The sequence below is a fragment of the Maylandia zebra genome, linkage group LG17, assembly GCF_041146795.1.
Source record: "Maylandia zebra isolate NMK-2024a linkage group LG17, Mzebra_GT3a, whole genome shotgun sequence".
NCBI lineage: Eukaryota > Metazoa > Chordata > Actinopteri > Cichliformes > Cichlidae > Maylandia > Maylandia zebra.
The window spans coordinates 33,896,238-33,918,042 of record NC_135183.1 but is presented as its reverse complement, the minus strand read 5'-3'; the positions used below and the strand labels follow the sequence as shown (position 1 = coordinate 33,918,042).

The 21,805-nt window shown below is 40.5% G+C and overlaps 1 protein-coding gene across 4 annotated transcripts in view; it reads right to left on the bottom strand.

Moving 5' to 3' along the window:
- The window catches only part of cald1a (caldesmon 1a), a 64,972-nt gene extending 45,974 nt beyond the window's left edge, over nt 1-18,998 (bottom strand). The window contains exon 1 of one of the 4 annotated variants that reach the window (XR_001167768.4): nt 18,794-18,997. The gene's annotated coding sequence lies outside the window, so the exon portion shown is untranslated. Of the gene's footprint in view, nt 1-18,793 lie in introns of all 4 variants that reach the window. The other 3 variants (XM_012921750.4, XM_012921752.4, XM_012921753.3) reach the window with 3 other exon arrangements.
- Nucleotides 18,999-21,805: the final 2,807 nt, after the last annotated feature.

Sequence of the window (21,805 nt, the reverse complement as noted above, 5' to 3'; positions counted from 1 at the left end):
CACGCCATCCATCATCTGAATCTAAGCTTTTTTGACTTTCAGGTTTGATTGCACAGATGTTCCACCTTAAACTGCAAACGGGTCTCTTTTATTCCCATTTATGAGGAGATCTAACTATATCCGGCCTCAAAATCTTACTTGAAGCTCTTAAAAGTTTACCACTGAAAAGAGATGATAAATTCTGATTTGTCAGCTGTTGATCCAATTTACCAAATGAAATCACTGCTCAAATGGAGTCGATGTAGCAGTTGGCTGAAAAAAGGAAAGGCTATAAAACACTGTCTTGCTTTTAAATGTTGGTTTTAAGGGGTACATTTGCATTAAGAGTTGGATTCTTTCTGCCCAAATCATAAATAATCCTGCAACGTCTCTGTGAAGCAGCAGCGGTCGAGAGCCAATATAATTCCGCTTCAGTCTTTGACTTTTTAAAGGCTGTGTCCCTTTTAAAAGTGCACTTTCAGATGCTACACCCACAATCATGCAGAACTGGGAGAAAAAGCATTCCAAAAAGTACAAATCCCACACAAAATAGGGATGTTTGGACGGCATCAAAAGGCTACTGCTCACTGGCAGTGCTCCATATGACCAAATATGGAAGGAAAAAATGCTGCCTTTTCCCGTAACCAAACTGGGAAAAGGGAAAAAAAGGGAAGGTTTTCTTGCATGCTGTGTGCACAGCGAGATAGAGCTCTTACACTCACTCCGCAGTGGCCACAGAGCTGGCTCCTTCCCAAAGCAGCATGACTGATGGTGATGTCGGACCTGCCGTGACATCTCAGCCAACACTGTCGGGCAAGCGCACACAAATACGCAAACACCTGCACGACTCAGGAGTCATGAAAGAAAGGCACACCAATCTTTTGGCTGCGGTGACGTTTCATTTTTAAACACACAAAAAGCTTTCTTCGCTCTCGCATATGAGCTCTATACCATTCTCAGCAATGCACTCTGAATCTGAGCCCCCTGGAAGGGAACATTCCTCTCTGTGAAAAATCCGCCATCTCCAACGCCACAGTTCTCTACTTCAGTTAGAAACAGTTTGTTTATCTGCCCCCAATATACAGAGTGGCTCTGACACTCTCCTGCCACTGCCTAAGAAATGCCTAATAAATCTCAATGCAGGTTTGTCATTTCACAAGAAACTTATCGAAAAATCTGAATTTATTTTTTGTTTTCCTCCTCCTTCCATCAGGAGGGCGAAAACCCCCCTGAAAAGAACAATAAATAATGAGCTTGTGTTTTTCCAAAACTGCTTACTAAGTTACTCAACCTTTGTATCAAACCTGAAGTAACACTCTGACATCTGAAATAAGCTTAATGGCTTACCTTCTAAGGTGTATATGAGAACATGGATATCACTCTCATGATTGTGTGATAAATGACTGATTTAACATCTTTTACAGATTTTAAACAGGGATGCAGCTAGCTTGACTCAGTAGGTCTGCTAGGCCAAATGTAAAAAAATAGCAAAGGAAAGTATTTTTCACAATCTGAAAGGAGTTTCGAAGAGTTTGGAATTTGAGAAATACATTAATTTGGTTTCTGGCCTTATGTTAGATAAGAATATCTCATATCCCTTTGCTAAACATTCAACTAAACCCAGAATGTGACTGTAGGTTAGCCTAAAAATGCTACTATGGCTCTTTTAAAGTGATTAGAGTGATTAGAGAGATTAACATGAAACACTACATGTACTAAGGTTAATTTCCACCATGGAACCCTACGCTAAAAACTTGTCATCGGTTTAACAGTGTCTGTGAAGCTAGATTTAAGAAAACAGTTTATGGTTATAGTTTTTAGAGCATGTTAAGCATGTGTCATTACTTGGTTGGTCACTGCTAATAGCTTTACATTAGTTTATGTTAGCTAACTAAGGACAGAACTACAACTGAGTGGAAAACAAGGACACTAAAACTAAAAAGCAGTAGGTCACTTTTGTGCTGCCCCTGGCTGCAAAAATGGGTTTATGTTAAAAAACCAAGGACATACTGTCCACTTTCACTCTCTGGCTGTTAAGCAGTAAGTGTTTTTTCACTGTTGGCTAGCTTTGCTGAAACAGCCAACTGTTGGCCTTAATGTTAGCATTTGCAGAACATTTTAGAAATGACAACAGTGTGGAGGAAAACTTGTTTGAGCCAGTTGCAATGGTGGTTCACCAGACAGACATGCTGGAGTCAGACACTGTTTGATCTTTGCTCATCGGGTTGAGTGTACAAAGCGCCACAATTAGCTGGCATAGCAGATGTCCGCAAGATGAAGTCAGCAATATTTTATGCAATAAAGTAATCCTCCTTTTCCCAAGCACACCCAAATAGTTCTACATTGGCTAATTGTGCATCTTTAATAAGAAGAATGGCTGCATCCAGATATGTAAGGAGGGCATCCACGGAAAAACTGCTTGCTGTGCATCAGTTTGTTGCTCATGGTTGGTCACCAGTGGATATTTCAGGCTCTAGGTGACTAGGATGCCAACATAATCTTTTTCCCACACTGGTAGTCGCTTCAGTTGCTCAACTTGAGAAATTGAGAAATTTTTAGCACTGGACCTACCTACATCTTGTCAGCAGCTCTACAGCGGACATTCCAGGCTCCAGATACCTGATAACGCTCCAACAGATTCCCTATTCTGTCATGGTTGTTGCTTCATGGTTGTTGCGTCAGTAGCTTGCCTCAAACTTAAAAGTAGTTTAGCTTGTTGCCTGCCCACTTGACATCACAAATGCCGCAGTCACACTAAATGGGACGGCAACCTCCTTGTGACCAGCAAAAATTGGTGATTGCCCGGTAATCGCATTGATTTGTTTCCCTTTTGGTGACCAACTGCAAGTAGTTGCAACACCTGTAGCCTCTGACCATGCAAGCTGCAGTCCAGACTTGAACGGACTAAAATCTCTGTCAAGCACATTGGAAAAAGTTTGCAAAGAATCTAATTTCTAAATGCAGACAGATTGCTAACACTTTGCAATCAAGGTGAGCCATTCTGTGCTAAGTGTAACTTGTCTGAGATATGTCTGTTTGCAATAGGGGACTCAACTCAACTGGTTGCCAACTGGTTGCATTCTGGTTATCTTCCTATTTAAAAGTAAGGTTTCTGAGCGCCTACTACAGAGCCTTTTGTGCAGCTACTTAAGTTGCAATGAGTGACACCTGGGTAGACCTGGCGGGTTATGGTAATCCTAGCATATTTAATTTGAGGTTCCTCCTCTATAAACCCAATCAGTCTTAAGATGGGAATTTTGACAACTCAAAAAACCCAAATGTAAAAGAATTTGGAAAATACACTTTTATGCGGGTTAGGTCACATGAAATTAAATGTTTTATTACCATGATACTTTTGACAATGAATGTTCTTTGCTTTGCTGCCAAGCAATGAAGAGGGGAGTGAAAGGCGATAAATAAGCCAATCTGGCACTTTCCTCCTCTGTTTGCTCAAGATCCAGGCAGCCTTGGTTTTCAGCGCAGCACCCCTCTTATGTAAGCGTCTCCTTGGAAAAAAAAATATACATCAGATATTCTGGTGCAAATATCCAGAATGTCAAATAATCTCAATAAATATGCACCCCTGCACTTGACATGCAACATTAACAGTCTGTTGTGGAATTCCACAAGGACATTATAGTCAAGCCCTCATCTTTTTGTCATTCAGAATCAACTGCAATGTCACAACAAACATGTTGTGAAGAGGCAATACAGTATTAAAAAAAAGACTGTAATAGCATCAGAAAAGACAGGAATAAAATGAATATATATATATGTAATTTCTCCACATCGTTTTCCTGTCAAAACAAAGCAGAGCTCTGAGGAATATAGAAGGACGTCATCATCGAATCATCCAGTACCTCAGGGTGCACTCTGACACTTTCAAGTGTATTAAATGGGAGGTTAAATAAATAATGACAGACAGATGCTCAGTGAAGTCAAAGACAAAGAAGAGGAGCTCAATACAATAAAAAAACAAACCACACAGACAAATAAGATTCCCGGGTACCTATAATAGCCTGACATATTCATTATCATCCCAACATTAGCTATGTGTCAAATGGTATCAGCATTTATAATGGCCAATGAATGAAAATAAAATGTAAATTTAAAAATGTAAGGAGAGATGGGAGAAACACCCTTTAGTCATGTCGTGAGTGTTGACGTTGCATAGTTCCTCCACCAGAGGGCACTCTGGAACTCACATGTTTGGAATACTGCCACAAACACAACAGCCAGTTTATCTGATCACACAGTAGGTAAACGAGTAAATAAATAGCTAGAAATGCTAGAAAAATCTGTTTATGTTTTTTGTATCTGAAAGAAAAACAATATTGGGCGATATCAGGTAAAGCCTGCCAATAAATAAGGCTCTTAAAAGAATGTGAAGAAACAAATGGTGTAACCTAATGCCCAAACAATCTATGTATTGTGTTGAAGAAATTTCAACTTAAGTTGAACTATGGCTTGGCTATACTTTTATCTAATTCTATTTTTGTACCACAAGAAGGTGTAGCTAGATATAACTTTTTTAGAAGCATTTTATGGGGATAGCATTTAAAAAAGCAGTTAAACATCACGCTAAAATAATGCCCCTGGTGGCCAAAGTTTTTGTTAAATACAAATGGTAATTCTAAAAAAAAAAGTGTCTTTAAGGTTCGAGGATACCTCTAGCAGCAATGGAGGAGTTTTTCTTTCACACATGAACATGAGACCTGTCACGAATCCCTTCCTCGCCCTTCTCTCATGTCCATTTGCAGCCTGCTCTCGTTCCTTCAGGACAGCCTGTCTTGACACCTGCCTTCTGTCAGAGTAAATGAGGCCCGGGCAGGAGTCTGTGTCTCCTCAACAGGACATTAATCTGCTACTAGTGAGCTGACCGGGGAGACTTGTGGAACCAGAGTGCTGATGTATTGTGAGTCTAAGCACTGCTACTGCTGACACCACAGCTAGAGAACGGAAGAGAGAATATAAAAGCAGGATAGAATTAAACTGAAAAGATCTCAAGTAAGGATAAATTGGTTTAGTTCCTTTTTCTACAGTAAGCAGCTAAAAGATCACAGTTCCAGTTAACAAAAAAAATTAAGCCTGGCTTAAAGGCCTTTGAGCAGGATACTGAACTTTAATAAGAGTAAAGTCAACCTATATACACACCAAAGCTCAGTGACTGAAAAAGTATAGGTGATTAGCAAGAGCCACAGCACCCCACTGCCTCTGGTACACAGGCAATAACAAGACATGTTGGAAGCATTAAGGGAAGCATAAAAATGTATTTCTCGTTAAATTTGAGAGGTTCCTGATGCGTTTCTCTAAGGCAAAAACTGGAAATAAAATGGATCTGCTAACATTTGTGACATGCTTCTGGCGCGTTGGATGTGTGGCTCTCTCCGTGGCCAGGGAGAAATTACACTTCGGTGAGAGAAGGGGAGAAAATTGGAAAGATGACCAACCCCCCCCAAAAAAAAGAATAAAAAAGAAGGCTGAGTGATTTATGTGGCTGACTCAAACTGTGCCACGAGAGAATGTCTTCCCATCATGCCTTACATGGAAACATGCATGAGGGGAGAGTGAGGCTGAAAGGCATGATGCAATGCCCCTGCACACTGAGAGCCTGTTGAAAACATGACAGCTAAGTGAAAATCCTGCCACGAGTTTGGGCCGTTTTATTTGTTCGAGCAGGCATCACAGCCCTATCAGGAAAACAAAAGGGAAAATGGCTTTAACAGAGGACATATTTATTTAAATCACTCCTAAATATCATAAATCTTTATCTTTCCTGCCTTGTTTTTGCATACAAGTCAGTAAATCATGCGGTGTGATGCCAATTTTTTTGAAGAGTGCTGCAAGGCTTTTCAAGGGTATTGCATGACAAGGTATTTTTCAAAATAAGGGGCTGCATTCCTGGAGAGAGATAGGAGGAGATTAAGGAGTGAGTGGGTGGGTGGGGTGGTGGGAGAGCAAGATGACCTGACTGAGTAGGCCTATTACTCACACTGGATGTGGAGTGATCCCCTGACGCTGCTTTCAGTTCAGCCTTTGTTGGAAGAAAAAAAGAAAAATCTGAAGGCTTCTTTGGGGAAGGTGCATCTACACAAGTCAGTAAAGAAGGTATGATAATAGAGAGTCTCTCAGCAGAGATCGAGGAGGATGTTTTGCTTTAATTCTTTGACTCTGTCTCTGGGTATTCATGCAGACGTGCTCTCAGTGAATTGATGCAGGACCAAACTGCTTAATGGTGGATGCGCTGGGACTCCTCTTCCAGGTGTGGAGATGAGAATATGCCTTTAAGTGGAATACTCAGCAGACGTTTGATAAATGGGCTTCAGTGGCCATGACAATGACAGAGACAGCATTCAGCAGGTTTAAGTTACTCTCCATACAAGTCTGCTGAGTATGCTTGCACCACTAATGTTTTTGGCCACTTGAGAGGAAACTGTAAAAACAACACGTGACTTTTAAGCTACTAAATGCCGCACTGTGAAAGACTTGTATTAATATTTGTCAGTGTGCCTCCGTTTTGGGACCCCCCTAGCCTTCAGTGCACATGCATAGAAGTCTTTTAAGGCAGGGAAAGCAGCAACAAGACCCACAGCACAGAACAGAGCAGGTATCAGTGACAGGTTGCAATCACACAGGCCTAGAAACTATTATACAACCATCTGGTAACCACTGTTTTGCACATGTCTCACTCTGTATATTTTATTTTATTTATTTTATATATTTTATTTATTGTTTACTCTATTTAATATGTAAAATATGTGTACACACACACACACACACACACACACACACACACACACACACACGTAGAAAAATATTTAGTATACACATCCAGAAATGCATATACTATTATATATTGTACATATATTTATTAGTTTCAGATGTAGCCATTCTTGTATTTTGCTTGTTTACATTATTGTATTTTGCACAACTCTGTTGCTTGTGAAGCTCACACACAAGAATTTCACTCACATGTGCTGTACCAATGTACCTGCACATGTGATGTGACAATAAAAGTGATTTGATTTGATTTGATTTGATTTGATTTGAAGGCTGTGCTACTGTCTGTAAACAACTGTCCAAGTTGTAGTGAAACTTGAAAAAGTGCAACACAAATTAAAGTAAAAAGCTGTGGTAAAGGTGGGTTGCAAAGCAGCTTGGAGCAGCTTGCTCTAGTAACTGTAGGCATGCTAAAGATACTTAAAATTGCACGAGATTTGCAGAATAGTATCAGCTAAGCCATCTAATCACATGAGCATAAAATCAGCTGTTATATGCTGATGTATTATGATTGTGGGCTTGGTTTGGCTTCATAGTCAGAGTGTGAATTTTGTGTATTTTAATGTATCTGCCATCCTAGTCAGCGGGAATTTGTAAATTGTATATCATTTTACAGTAATACTTCTATCAAATGCAAGCGTCACAAACTGAACATTTAAAGAGTACACTGGGGAAAAAGTTAGAATAAGAAGGACTTTGATGAAAAGGCCAAATCATAGCTCTTGACAAAGGGCTGCAGAGGTCAGCACAAAACTCAGCCAAATACACCAATCCTAATCCCAGTCCACCTCCACCAACTGTCGCATGTTATGAAGGGAGCTACAAATACAGACCAGTAAATACAGTAATCCTGTAAAGCACATGTGTTTCAGTGGGTTTGCAGTAACATTTTTCAAGATATCAGAGCACTGTTTTTGAAACAGCAGAAGCACATTCTCTAAGTGAGGGAGCTCACCTCGCCATCCAAAAGATACATTCCAGCCTTTTCGTACCTCAAATCCTTTCAGGGCTCTGCAGGGCTGAGGTTCACTAGCTTTACCCGATCTCACTTTCGTGCATGGCTGTGCTGAATGTTGCCTTATTAGTGTGGCAGCCAGCCAGCTAGGATGGGTATGTCTTTGGCTCCTCTAAATCCCCGTCAAGGTTAAAGGCCCAAACGAGGGTCTTAAGGACTAAAACATGATCCATGTAAGTTTGCAAACGCAGACACGTCGAGCTATGCGAGACTAAGACACATCGTCACACAATTCTTAACACAGCTCAAGCATAAGATGAAGTCTGAGCGATGAAGCCGAGGTGACTATAGCATGAAACCGCAGGAGATCTCTGCACGTACTTGAATACTTCCTTCATGAGTGCTTCAAAGGAAACAGCCTCCCTGAGGACAGAGACTCATCTTTGTGAATGTTAAAGATATTAATTTTCTCCTTTTGGACCAGACATTGGCATTTCACATACTTGCATTAAAAATGATCCATAATCTGTATAAAGCATGACTGTTTAGATTCCAAAGTGAGCCCTAGCTCTAATACCCAGAGTACATAACAACAGAGCAGCTTTCTTTAGACTTGAACTCTGCTGTTCAGGAGAGCTACCCCACGTCTGTCTTCTCTCTTTCTGTGGTTATGTGACTTTGGGATCCACTGCCAGAAATTCCAGGAAACTCTAGAGCTTCACGAGACATAACAAAGCTCTCTCTCTTCCTCAGTATTTGTCTCATTACACTATGTTCCTCTGTCTGTCCCAGCAGGCCTGGAAGCTCTGCAGCTCAATCTCCCTGGGACGAAAAGTAATTTAATTCAGTGACTGATTGACTCATATCATACCGCTATAAATGCTGGCTTTCCTTACTATTAATGCCTATGCTAATTCTACACCAAAGACTCTTTGGACCATGGAAGGCAAAATCCTTGTTGAACGCCATTAGCATGATGTGGCATTTACCACTAAATGAAGGATAAAATTCAGCTTCAGAGGTTAATATATGTGCAGTATTTAAGCTTCTTAATTCCTAAATTTATTGGAGTAACACATATCTAAGACAGGCATGAAATTGTAAATAATTGAGCAGTGCTTTTAGGAGGCTTCTCTTGTTGCTCCGTTGAGATTGCTGCAAGCTTTTTGTAGCTCATGGCAAAACTGGAAATGAGATTTGGTTCACAAAGCAGCAGCGCTTGATGGGAATAAATCCAAAACCACATCCAACAACCCCACCACCACCACCATTACCACTAATCTGTCCAAAGGGGTTCACCCATGTCCTCCAGTTGGAAATTTGTGCTATGCATCTGGGTCAACTCTTTTTTTCAAATGGATAGATGCCAGCCTGCCTGAATCCCCTCATACACATGCACCTACAGAAATACCTATGCACTCACCACCCACCTTGTGTTTATGTTCAGAGCTTGAGTGACTGGTATTTCATTTCGGCCTGCCCCGAGCCCTTTTGCACAGTTTGGCTTGGCCGGTGTACCATTACTGGTCATTAAGTCTAACCTGAACTAATAGGGGCCTATTTTCCAAGGTGGTCTCCCAGGTGGCTGTTACAGGAGTGAATGGCACCGCGCAGCTCAAGGCTCAACTTAGGAATCCAGAATCTTGTGAAAAAGCCGTCGTTGGGATGCAAGCCAGACACCGTCATATATGCGATGCAGTCTCTTTGATAACAAGCACCCATTGTTCTGGGGGTGGGGGGTGGGGGGTGGGGGGGTCATCTGGGTGTTTTGTTTCTCATTAAGGCACGTTTAATGAGGCCAGTCATAATAGGAACCCTACCCCATCCTTAACATGCACTATATTACATTTGAACCTTTCTCAACATCTGAACAAATGAACCGTCCATTATCCTTCTGGAACCCTGAACAAAATGGAATCAAACCAATAAAAACAACAAGTCAATGATATCTAGCAGAGCTAAATCTATAGAAAACACCTTACTACTCTGTTTGCAGATATCTTATTTTAACATTAACATTTTCATGTTTTAACCGTGCTCAGCTCCAATGTGACATGTGTCATCATTAATCAGAAGAGAAGGAGACATTAGTCTAGAAGCGGGGGTAATTAATCCGCGCTCACACTCCATTAGATGTCATGCTCAATTTGTGCTGGAGAGCTGTGTACTGTGTAAACAAGCAGAGACGATGGGACCCACAGCTATTACTCCTGAATAGCATGGCACCTCAGGACATGTCCTAGTGCTGTACCCCCAAGAAAGCTAAACTTACTTGCTGCATAGTTCAAGTGGATAATACAGCTCAAATTGTAAGTAAAATGAAATGAATCCTTGCCCGTATTAGATAATTGCGATCATGTGGTGCTTTTATAGGAAATTTGTGAACTCTGATGTCTGATCAGAGGCTAATCGTATGCATATGTATTTAGTCATAAAAAAAGTGACTGGACTTTAGCACTGTAGCCAAACTATAAGCCTCCAACAAGGTTAAGCTGCAGTAGGGCATATAGTATGAATCAGCCCTTACTTTAATAAGTACCATTTGGCTGTCACCTCGGCGGCTGTAGAGCTGCTCTTTTACAGTAAAGCCCCTCCAGTACAGAGCTGGGGTTATTCAATAAAAACCTGACTGAGTGTTTCTCCCAATCACCACTGGCAGAGCTCTGATGAGGTAAAAAGCTCTTCTATGCCAGCCTATGTCCCTGCGGAGCAGTGTCTGATTAAAATGGTTTTCTGAGGCCATATTTTTGTTCTCCTTGTCCCCTTGCCAGACCCGAGTTTGAGTACAGAGAGAAAAACTGACAAATTATCTAATGCTCACTGAAACGAATCCACAAAAACAGATCTAATCTATTTAAAGGCCTCCGATAGGTGGACAGATGGGAGCAATGTTTTTTTGGGGGGGTGAAATTGGTGGTATCCATATCTCAAAGTCACTGGAAAAGAGAATGTTGAGTGTATGCCTGAACATACTGTACATTTGTTACTGGTAGTGATGGAGGAAAGACTTTGCATCAGCCATTCTGTGATTTGATCTTCACCCTTAATCACTTTCACACCCCTCCCCTCCCCACACTTATCTTTTCGACCCCTCTCCACCGAACTCCTCAGCCGAACAGGGCAGTGACATGTGAAGTGGAAAGAAGTGGTAACAGCGGAGTGGCCTACTAGCTTTTGTACTCACCCGTCCTCTCGCCTTGCTTGTAATACATTCCTGAGCAATCCTCGGAGGCCCATATGTAAACGCCTGAGTATGCTTCTGATTAGGAGGCACAAAGAGTACACTCTATAAATGCACTCTTAAACAATTACCACTGCTCCCAACTGCAGCTCCGACACAGGCCTCAGACTGTGCTGCAGCCTATTCAGGTGATAAAGTTGGATGTGGACCATTTACAACAATGTGCCTTGTCTTACTTTGAAAATCAGATTGAAAAAGGTTTGACAAGTATTATGAATGCAAATGCTCAACAAATGCTCAACTATACTTTCAATTATTAAGGACTGGTTTAAAGTTCTGTCACAGAATTTAATGCATAGCCGTTATCCTACAGAAAATTATAATCCTTCAACTTGCTTGCACTTTTTTGATTCACTCTCTGAGCTTCCACCACTGAATGGCCTATAATAAACACAGTGCATACTACCTATCCAGAACCAAGGAGCCCATTTGGTTCTGGATAGGTACAACCAAACCTGAGAGCCAAAGCAGACCACTATCTAATAAACAGATTCGATCTTTCACCACCTTAGCATTTTTATGTGGATACTGGTACGGTAATTTTAAAATCAGATATTATTATAATATTATATTCTTTCAGACATATGAAGCATACATAGATTTCTCTAACATTTGTTGTTATGTATTTACTTGTGACTACTCAGAGCAGCTGGTTGTAGTTCCAACTGCATTGCTAACACTAATGTTGCAGAGTGCCCTCTGGTGGCCAAACTATGTAACGTCACCACTTACCATATTGTTGAAGGGTGTTTCTCCCATCTTTTCATTCCTTTTCAAATATTTATTTATCAGGCATCATAAATGCTGATACGACAGATCGGCAAATAGCTGATAGCAATCGGCTAATAAATTAGTCGGGCTCTAGAAAAGACATTAAGTTAGGTTTTCAGAAATGAAATGTTAAATTAATGATGATGCTGTCGAAGTTGTATATTTGTAACTTTTGGCAACACATACAATAATTAACTAAAGTTTTGTTTCCAATACATCTACTAAGAACTTTTGAAGGGATGGGTGAAATTCCAGAGAAATTAATTTATCCTTCAAGTCCTTAGGGGGTAGCACTTTCTGAAAGTTCAGGAAGTTTAAGGGTGGGGCTTGCAGTACAGTCAGTCTCTGCATTAGCCACTAACTTTAAGTTGAGAGAGATCCCAAAGATCCCATTATGAATGAAGTTATTTCACAAAACTATATGTAAGGACAGTATTTGCTTTTTAAGATCTCAGTGGGCTTGCTTAATTTTATTCTGTCTTTTGGCTACGCTGAACATGTAGCATAAATCACCCTTCCACTATAATGAATGAAACTAGCTTAATCGAGCGTAAGAGCATTTTTGCCACAGAGATCTGCTCTGCCCAATTTAAAATACACAGCCTTTTGCCATGTTTAGCCAAAGCACAAGAAAAGATTAATTCCACTTTGCAAACAGTGCTTTAAACTGCAATCTAAACACAGACAACCAATGTTCTTTAGGGACCTTTTAGTTCTGTGGAAAAATTACATGGGACTAAATGTCTGGATATTTTGGCTGAAAATGGTTTTGTAGTGTTGCCTTTGAGGCTTGTTTTCACTGAGTCAGAGTAGTCAAAAGAAAGCAAAAGTTAGAACTGGAACTTTTACAGGCATTTTAAATATGATAACTTCCTCTATTTGTCTGTTATTTGGCTTACTCCATAAACTGATTTATCTCGACTCTAGGAGGAATCAAGAGTTTAATCAAGCAAATGACTGGCAGATTTCTTGTTAAAAATAATTGCTGGTTGCATCCCTAAATACCTCAGCAAGTGTGAGACCCTCTCCTGAGATTGTACATCAATGAATTTTTAAACGCTTAGAACTTGGTTGGAAAAATAACACAACTATGAAGCTCATCCAAAAGCTGAAACTGAATTACAGTAGAAGTCTGACTCATGTGAATATCCATGTAAGGACACAGTGATTGTTTTATATGTATGAGCTAACTCCTCTACCATCATTACAACATGCAAGCTTGATCTCGCTCTTGCCAGTTCTCACTCCCAGGATGGCAGACGTCCAGCACGGCCTCTCCAAGCTGTCCTTTAAATTCGCCTTTCGGCACGTTTAGCGTTTCTACAGCCACAAGCATAAATCCAGCAGGCCTATAACTGACCTGCACAATGCTCTGTCTGTCTGTCTGTCCCACCCCCCGTGTACAATTCATAGGCCGGTTAACCTTGCTAACCGTGTAAATATATGACCTCACTAGTCATATGTTCACACTGAATGGTATTTTTCACACACTCCTCTGGGATTTACATCACCTTATTACCTCCACGTTCCCTTAATTCCACATTAACAAAAAATATGGGACTTTTAAAGTGCGATTTAACAGGCTCTTGATTAGCCCTGTTTGTTTAGTTTTGTGGACTCTTTCGGGAGGAAGACGAAAAGCTGAGAGGAGCAGGGAGGAGGAGGGGAGGTGAAGAGAGGACATAGGAATGGAAAGTTGGCAAAGAGATGAAGCTGGGTAAATGAAAGTTTTATCAATCATTTATTCTTGAGATAAATTTAAAGAAAAATAAAAGCTTAGGAAGGATATATTGGTGCTGAAGGAAAAGTAACGTAACTGCTATGAGAGAGGGGCACACAAGGTGGCTTCTCTGCCACAGGGACACACTGTGCATCTCTGGAGTCCCAGCGGGAGGACGGTGAAGGAAAACACAAGGCCAATCAGCTAACAAGCTAACATAGACATTTCCTGTGCTTGTTTTATCAGAGGAGAAGAAGCCCAAAGGCTAAATGTCCCCTCTCAACAAGGTTGTACACTTCTCAGAATAACCTGCTTTGGGAAACCAAGAGGAGAACATGCAACTTTTTAGCATGACATCAGAAATGCTGCTTAGGATTGCTGACCTCACTCTCACACTATCAATCATCGACAAAAAAAAAAACAATGAAATGCAGACCACGTGGGGAAAAGAGAAGATTTTTTACCTTTTAAGATATAAAGCAAGGCTGCCTCATGAATTTAATCATCTCCCACTCAAAAATCTAAAGATTTAGTAAGAGCTAAAGGATCATAATATTCCTTTTTTGTGTTTTTTTCTATAGCTATGAAACTTCTGGCAGAGCTTGGCATCTGGCAACTAGCAGATGGTGAACCAATATGCCAATTACCAACACTGACATGCCGTGCTGCCTATTATTCAATCTGGCCTTGAGTGATCACACTTTCAAGTCAGAAAACGATACGAGTGAGAGGTTGATCTAACAAACCCTCTCCATCCGAGTGTGACTAAAGCTCAGAGGAATTCAAACCCAGGTCTTTTGTGCCCACATGACTGCTTCAGACGGGGCGACTGAAAGTTAGTTGAGAGTGAGTCTGAAAAGGAAAGGAAGCAAAAGACAGCTCGATCCTAAAGTGTGTTAAAGAACTGCAGCTTGGAAATAGCTATGAAATTGTGGTTTGGTTAAATAGGACTGAATATAGTGGCAAATCTCTTATAGGCCAAGGAAAAAAGAAGAGGAGCAGAAGAAATCTCCATCACCCAAGAGACAACCAGAGCCTAATTGTAGAGTGAACAAATGCCAGAACATCCAAGAACACTTTGCTCCCACTGCACAACTGTTCCATGTCAGTTTGGCTGCAAAGCGAAGAACAACAAACAGCATATGAGCCTAAATTACACACGGAAATGTGTCATGGCATAAGAGATTTTCCTCCTAACATGGAAAATAACAGGAATTTATATATCGCAAACATCTTCCAAGCTCTTAAAGCATAAATAAACATCTTCTAAGGTTTCCTTCACAAGCAGTTAACCATCCCTACCAGTTTTTACCTACCACTTGCTGACCGCCATTACCCAGTGAAATAGTTAAGAATTCTTCCCCAACCCGACATCTGCCCGTCTGTCCAAGCTCACCAATATTATACAACTTAGTATGCGGTTCTGGATGCAGCACATCTAAATTACATGCTATCAAATTCAAAAGGCAAAAGGAGGGGGGGGGGGAACAGCACAGAGTACACTGTAGGGCTCGAGTCCAGGACCAAGAGTCCCCTGAGTGTTAGCTACACGTCAATCACAATCACTTCAAAATGAGGTGAACCCCATCCTACTCCTGCTGTTGTCCAGAAGACAAACTTAAAACCTTCACTGACGTTTTTTCCCCCAAAGCAAGTGGTGCTCACACTAATGACAAGGACAACACTGATAAAACAGGAAGTGCTCATTTCGCTTGCGGTTCCCCAGCATAGCGGGGCTGCCTTTCTATCTCATGCCATATTCTTACAACAAACAAATCTGCATGAAATTAAGCCAGCGGGCAAAAACACTCGAGCACAGGAAACATGCTTGACATAGTTTCACTGGTCCGTTATGAGAAGAAACCAGAAAATAGCTCTGGCACCTGCTGTGCAGAAACAATGTATGTTTGGACTGACGTGTCTTCATGTTTGGAAAGTGTACCACATGGGGAGTTTGGGTAAAAATAAAAGAAAAAGAGAAAAGAATCGTCTGATCATTTGTGTTTGAAATTTGCCTCTGTCAGTTTTCCACTCTATTCAAATTTCAGTTGAGACACTTGGTTGAATGCCTTGGCTCAGCAGTGCTAAGAAACTACTGCCTTGCAAGGGAAACTCTGGATTCTTGCTTTGGAATATGATGCTGTGGTGGATTATGAGTATCTAGCATTAGACTTCAACAAAGCAGCCACATATATTACATTCATGTAAACAAATAATTAGCATTTCTTGATTTTAGTGAGAATAAGGCACAATAATCAGCAAACGTCTTGAGTTAAATCAGCAAGAAAAGAAAAATGGGATGAAAAATGAGATGGAGAGAGTGAGCGGGAGCCAGGATACAGTAACTAGAAGCCTTTCACCGCACTGTGCAGCTCAGAGCCAGACTCCGGAAATGCATGGCAGTGTTCCCTACATCCTGCCTGCCCAGCCCTAACCCTGGCCCTCGCCCACACTGCCAAACCCATGTTATCACTCTGTGCAATTACCTCCACATTCTTCTGCACCCATATCATATCGTTCCAATTATAAATCCATACAGAGCACCACATTTCCAGTGTATGGCTTGCAGTCTGATGTGTGCTCTGTTTAAATATGTGTGTGACAGTGTGAACATGCATGCAAAAACCTTACTTTGGCAGTTGTCAGGAAGCACTTTAAAAACAAAGTGGCTCAACTAATCAAACAAAAAATTTTAAAAGCATGATTCGGCGACACGTATATAAACAGAGACGCATAGAGACAAACAAAAAAAAAACCCTAAACATTTGATCTTAACAGTGAGGAGTTGGGGGCTGTATGTTATGATGTGTTGGAAATAGTATGATGTGGGCTGTGTGGGCTCATTGCAAATTAACACATCTGAGTGGTTTGAGTGATCATCTTCATCCAGTAATTAAACCTTTCTAACTTGATAAGAATACTCTCTACTGTGATGACAACAAGCCAATCACAAGGCACAAAGGAGCTTTATTAAAAACAACACAAGCTTTGTTTAATGAGTATAAAAATGGCCTTCAAAGCCAGCGGAGGTATCACAATCTTAAACCTATGTCAGAGATTGTAAGGCTGTAAGTAATTTATGCATAATAAAAAAAGACAGTAGATGTAATTATGTAAACATTTAAATAGATACACATTGTTCGATCAGATCGATAGTTTAACAAGCTTTTTAGCAAGCTAGAAATTGCGGATAAATATTTACATAGTAGGATAAAAGCAAAGGCAGCATAAAACATGGACATAGCCTCAAGGTCAGAAAAATTACGCTGATATGGAAGTGCCTTAAAACGGCATTTTATCTCCAGGTCACCAGATGGCGATATCTGTGGTTGCAAAAAACCCTCTGGTCCTATAAAAGTCTAACCAAATAAAATATCTGTCTTAATCTCTGTAAACAGTTTTCTGTTGAGTTCTATGAGCTGAGTCTCTCATTTTGAATCATACTGAATAAAAAAAAGATCGGCTTCTTCCTGTTAAAAGGAAGTTTTTTCTTTCCACTGTTGCCAAGTGCTTGCTCATAGGGCATTGTCAGGGTTTTTTCTGTATTAATGTAGGGTTTTTACCTTAAGTATAAAATGCCTAGAGATGTCTGTTTCTGTGATTTAGTGCTATACAAAGTGAATTAAATTAAATTAAACTGAATTGAAGTAACAGGCAAATAATGATACAACTGACTATATAAGTAAATAGTTGCACAGTTTGTCAGGGTCTGTTCTGTATGTCTGCTTCTTGGGTCCAACACACCAGTAATCATGACACAACAAAAAGTAACAGATAAATAGTACAAATATATAACTAAAAGTAATAGACACAGGTTGAACAGTTACCAAAAAGGAAAGGATGAATTGTTAAATGGTTAGCTAAAAGAAATATATAGTTACATAGTTTCTAAGAAGTAGTATTTGAAATAAATAAATAGCTATAAGGAATGGATAAGTAATGGATAAATAGAGATACAGTTACCTAAAAGAAATTGTTAATTACAAAAGTAATGGCTAGACTGTGGTATGGTGATCAAAGGTGTTAACTGTATTCCACAGATGAAAAATTTAAATGGACACAAAGGGAACATTAAATGAATGGCTGCTACAGATACCATGAGATGGCTGTGGGGTGCATAAGGTTGGAACTACTGTATTAGAAGTGTGTTATTCATTGCATTCCTGAGGCTATTCCAGTCATCTGTCATCAGGTTGCTCCTGCACCTTATAAGGAGCAGGAGGGCATTCTCCACTTGTTTTCCAAACACTGCGCAACTTATCGGATACAGTTTCATGGACAATTACTGTGCTGTCTGTTTCCTGAAAGTATTTAAAATGGAAAAAAACCCCAAAACCTTACAGATCAACCTTTTGCAGTTCCCTCCACCCTCTTACACTTACCATGCTTCTATTTCACAGATACTACTACGTAATAAAGCTGAGATCAAAAGACTTTATGCCCAAACTGAAGTACAATGAGAGCCGAAGAGAGGTTTTTTTTGCCTCCGGCGTGGTAGGATTGCAGAGAATGTCATACCTTGAGAAGAGAATTCATTTTTGAGTAAGAAGGCCTGCCCTCTGAAAGACTGCCCTGTGGCTTTGTCTGCAGGAGATGCTGGACGTCTTTAAGACTCAAGCATTAATTTAAAAAAAAGAAATTTAAAATCTTATGTTCAGATTTGATCTTTTGAAGGGCATTTGTTGAGCTGGCATCTATACAAAGTTAGGATAACTGCCCTTATCCTAGCTCTGCACACTTTACGAATGCCTTTCTAAACTAAGGGTGAAAACCACAACCTTCCTTTAGTGTCTGGAGGATGCTGTTGACAGAGAGTCAACATCAACAGGCCAAAAAGTAGAGCAACTTTTTCTTCAAACCAAAAAAAAAAAAAAAAAACTTCCACCAGGCTGCACTGAGTGGCTACTTTGGCGATGAGAAACTTGCCCACCCCTCTTTCTTCCTACTGCCCCTTCATACTTTGTTCGCTAAAGAATCAGAAGGCGTGAGCGCGCATTGCAAGAGCGTGCATACGGTATGCTTTTCTTTATGCATCCCCACAATAAAAACACATTTTTAAAAAAGCTCTCTGGGCCTGCAGCTGGAAATCATGACGTCACCATGCCTTTAGTGAACCAGCAGCGTGAAACGCGCACAAAAGAGGGAGCGGCTCCCAGCCAAGAAATTCCGAAAAGTAAAATCAGCAGCCCATGCGCACAGCAGACATCCAAGTATGATAATCTGGCATCGTAACGCGGCCTATTGCATCATTGTTTTTGTTTGTTTTTTACGTCATCTTTAACTTTCCACCCACAAAAGGTCTGATATCGTCTGTAAAAGTTTAAAGTTGTTGTCTTTTTGCGCTTACCTGTGGATCACGACGGGACAAAGTAGAGCTCTAGAGTCGAGTGAGAGGAGTGGAGAGGAGAGGAGGGAGCCTAGTCTGCAGTCGGGTCCTCCACTACACTCAATGATAAAACCAAACTCAAAGCCCGCTCAAGCCCCTCCCACATTTTTAAGACATACAGTACACATCTACCCTTGGCTGCATTGTACGCTTCGGTCTGTTCTTGTAACGCCGAGACCGAGTCCAAAGTGAAAAACTCAGCTCTCCTAAGAGCTCGTGCAAAACTCCCAACATCTAGAGTGACTCTGGGCAGAAAATGCACACTTTTGGGGGGAGAAAGCCTTCTGGGATAAATAAAGTGTCAACAGAGATCGCATGAGATGTTTATCTTGGACAAAAAAAGGGGCTCACGGTGCAGACCAGCAGGCCCCAAAGACTGCATAATGTGTTGGCAACTGAGTTACAGAGTTCCTTTAACTGCTCACCATTATGTGAGCCATCATAACATGACAAATAACCACAGTTATCAAATTATATAACTGCTCAAGACATTCATTTATGCAGTGACTCTGAAAAGGCATGTGTGCTAAGTAAAATGAATATCTCATTAGCTAATGTTGCCAAGCTATTGACATGCATATGAGTCTTAGTGGGAATCCAATTTTCCTTTGATACTTACTCACTCTAGCAAGAATTATTTTTTTTACAGATATAAAAATGTCCCTGTCCATTAGAATGAAGTTTTTTCCTACCAGTTTAAGCAAACTCTTGGCTATAATTTAGCAAGATTTTGTCATTTGCACTGATAATGAGTTCTCTATACTGTCTATATGTATATACACTCATCAGACAGTTTATTAGGTACACTTTAATAGTAACAGGTTGGACCTCTTTTGCCTTCAGTTTCAGAAAGATGCTAGAAATATTCCTCACATATTTTGGTCCATATTGACGCAACAGTTTTACACAGTTCCTGCAGATTTCTCATTCTAAGACATCCCAAAGGTACTCTAACAAGCTGAGAACTGGTGACTTTGGAGGCCATTTCAATATAGTGAATTCATTGTCATGTTCAAGAAACCACTTTGGCATGATTTGATCTTAGTGAAACGGTACGCTATCCTGCTGGAAGCAGCCATCAGAAAGTGTGTGCACTGTGGTCATAAAGAGACATGGTCAGCAACAATATTCAGATGCGCTGCTATGTTGGTACTAAGGGGCCAAGAAAATATCCCCCACATCATTCAACCCCAACTAACCTGAACTGTTGATACAAGGCAGGGTGGAGCCCTGCTTTCTTGTTCTTTATGGTGAACTAGTGGCACCTGATGTGGTCCTCTGTTTCTGAAGCCCATTGTTTTTAGTGCATGATGCTCTTCTGCAAACCTTCACTGTAATGAGTGGTTATTTGACTTCTCTGGCATTTCCACCCAGAGAACTGCACCTCACTGGATATTTTATCTTTTTGGAACCAATCCCAGTGGAAGAACAGTTTCTGAAACACTCAGACCTCTGGCACTAACAACAACTTGAATCACCTTTCTTCCCAATTCTGATACTCACTTTGAATCTTAGCTGCTTGAGATGGTCTTGACCATGTTTACATACCTAAATGACCTAAGCTACTGTATTATATAATGAGCAGATGTATAGGTGTACCTAATAAAGTGAAAGCTAAATGTGTATATTCAGCAGGGTGTGTTCAAATGATGGAGGATATATGATCAGGTCTCTTCTGTGAAATGCTCAGACAGAAAAATACAGAAACAGATTCACAAGTAGGCTACGTTCAGTATGTCAGCATCTCTTAGATTGCAAGCATGCTAATTCTTGGGTAAAATCTACAGTACACAGAGGTCAATTGAACAGAATCAACTTTTTGGGATCACCGTGGAAGAGGTTTTTATAACATAATCTCTTAATTTTGTGTGGAAACCACAAAATTCCCAGAAAGAGAACAACAAAAAACAAACAAACCCCAAAACACTTGACCTTTATCTTCAATAGAAACTACAGCTCTTACATTACTCTCTGTGTCAGCCCTTACACGAGATGATTAACGGATCAAGAGAATTGCAGAAGTGAAGTTTCTCGTTTGATTCCCTCCACCAAAAGCACCACAGCTATTTCTGACCACGTGTCTGTCAGCAATTTCAGGATACAGAGAGTTAGGAGATGACAAACACAATAGCAGCAGTGTTCTACTTTCTACTGTGAAACAGCAGCACGCAGACACTGCTCGGCTTTGTCCCCCCCCCTCCCTTAAAACAATGATGCTCAGAACAAAGAGTGAACTTAAGAGCATTAGGCAACTGGTGCAGAAATGAGCACCATATGCGCCGGTGCTCTTTTGCATGTGCTCTTTAAAGATAAAGTGAAATAAATACGCTCTGCTGATTGTGTACACGTGCAAACGCAGTTGTGAGTAAGTGTGCGTGTGTGCTGACATAACGAGGAGAGAGAGGAGGGTTAGAAGGCCATTCCGCTCAACAAATCTGAAAATGTGTTTATGTTAATTTCTTTGAAAAATGATGTATTTAAAGATAAACCTGTCATTCTTCATCTTGCGTGTTTCTTTTTTCGACTTTTATTCCTCATCCAGTTTGCAAACAACAGCTGCCTCAGAAACCTCCACTACCCTGAGTTGAATCACGTCACGGCATAATTTGATTGCCAAAAATGATGCTGTGGTTTGGGCACGTTTATAGTTAGCGCAATGCCCACATACTCAGGGCCTGTGATGCCTTTGCTATATTTACATTATGAGCTCACCTGTTTACCTCAGCCACACACTTTAGTTTGAGCTGTGCCTCCTCAGTGGAGGTAGACAGAATGATCTTTAGTATTGATACCAACGCTGGTACTGGTATCAGACTGAAAGCAGCGCGATAAGATTCAGACTTTGTTTCTATACTCTAAGTTCAGTATGTAGCCCAATGATTTGTGTTGAATGAATAACTTCTTGGAAATGAAAAAAAATATACCTCACACACTTTGAAAAAACGTTTTTGTGTTGACTGTCACGTCTTTTTG